Source organism: Suncus etruscus, chromosome 3 (assembly GCF_024139225.1).
Source record: "Suncus etruscus isolate mSunEtr1 chromosome 3, mSunEtr1.pri.cur, whole genome shotgun sequence".
Lineage (NCBI taxonomy): Eukaryota > Metazoa > Chordata > Mammalia > Eulipotyphla > Soricidae > Suncus > Suncus etruscus.
This window is the reverse complement of record NC_064850.1, coordinates 6,903,490-6,905,678: the sequence shown is the minus strand read 5'-3', so window position 1 is coordinate 6,905,678 and position 2,189 is coordinate 6,903,490.

Here is a 2,189-nt window from a genome sequence, read left to right as displayed (position 1 = left end):
TATACACATAAGAATTAATTTTAATCTGATTTGAATCCTTGACATTAACCAAGCACCAGTGAAACGTGGTATGGGGAGATCACAGAGTAGAGAACAAGCAAATATTAGTTTTTACAACGTGTTTATAAACATCAGAAGGAGAACATGCTAGCTAATGCACTATTAAGGACTGAATGTAAGCATTTCCAAAGTCACAGAATCACCCAAAAAAATCCATGTTACAAATTCACCACATTACATTCTTGCAAGGTTCAGTTCTTTTTACCCATAAAAGGATACACAATATTTTAATTACCATAATCACAATATATGCAAAAATTAGAATGCAAGTCTTGTATTAAGCCTCCAGTGTGCCAACAGTGAAACTTCACTTATGAATGGATAAAATAGATAGACTATAAATACACAGAGAAATTACACAAACAAATTGTAATTCTGCTTTTTATGTGTCCAGACTAAATAATCAATATACTACTTGGATGGATATGTATTTACCACACACTTTGCTCTTGTACTTGCTCAAGTGTTTTCTAATGGCCATCATTTCCAGATTTGTCATTGTATGCTCATTTTTAATATGAAGAAGACAAGTAGTAAGAACCCCTTTTTTTAGGATGTTTTTTCTTCTTATGAAGGTAAATCCATTGTACCCATTATTGCTATTCATTTTCTTGCTTATTATTACTCATACTTTCTTTTGACTAATAGATTGAAGACACACATCCAACGTTCTCCTTAACAGGCTCTCACCTTCTATTTCACATTCTCCCTCCATTCCTCCACCCAAAATAATGTCTCCTAGTCAGCTCATGTACTTCTCTTGCTCATTTTTAATAATACTTCGCTGTATCTGAATAGATTCCACTCTTCTTCACTTTTTCTTACAATGGTCTTCTCAAAATCATCAAAAAATAAATGTTCACCTCTCACTGATAATTCACATAGCTGTGTCTAGCTCAGGTCAGAAATCAAATCTTACTTGTCAGATGATGCTTCTGCAAATTCTCCTGCTTAGTGAAAGCTTGTATCTCAGAGCTCAGCAAAGTCTTTTTTGATTTTGAAATTACTTTTCCTTTAAAATATATGAATTCTGGTTCTTCTATTTTAGTCTAAAACTTTTTAAAATCCAAAGCTTTTTATTTATTGGAAAAAGCACATGAATTTAGCCTTATTAACAAGAGCATAAAAAAAAAAAACAAGAGCATAAGTAGAATTATACTTTCATTTTATAAATGTTACTTTGGGTATCTTTTAAAATCATCTTGTTTTATTATGTTTTATGAATGAGATTGATATTTTAAATTATTTTTTCCAAAAACAAATTTTTTATTTAAATAAAAATTACATCATTAAGTTTCAAATATAAAGAATATGTGAACATTTAGAGAAAAGAAATATTGGTGATTTTGTGACCTTAAAAGGATTCATAACAATATCATTAGTAGGTTGGTGACTGGTTCATAAACTATATGTGAGGCATTTTATATTTGTGTAGAATTAAGGCTCCATGCCAAAACTTTTGTGAATACAAAAGCAATTAAAGCTGCTAAAATATTTTTAAGATTAGAAAAATTACATCAATTTTGTGTAACAAATTAAATATTTTGACTCTTTACATTTTAATAATAACACATAAGGCATAAAACTCCTATATAACATTACTTCTGCTACACTTATCTACCCAAATATAAATGAATATATTTATTGAATAAAGTATGACATATTTTGTGGATGTCAACTAAGTCAAATATCGCTGTAAGATAATGACTAAAATGTCTGATTTCTTTATAATACTACAGTGATATACATACATCTTTATTTAATAACTATTGACCCTTGTCACATAATTAGGCCATAAAATCTCAATTATCTATTTTTAAAATATATAATAATATGTAGCACATAAGCTCAGCAAGCATTATTTGAATAGCACTAGAATTTGTCAGACATATCTGTGGGATAGAGGCAAGGAGGTTAAGAGAGAGCAGAGAAGATGCCATTTCCTATTGTTTATGGGACAGATTACAAGCAAATACACTAATATTGTTGTCAGTATGTTAGTACATACAGATACAATTAAGACATATAACATTTTCAGAGTTAATATTGCCCTATTTTTTATTCCGTTTACCAAAATATATGTCCGATTTCTCCATTATTCCATCATCTACCTACACGTAAATCTATTT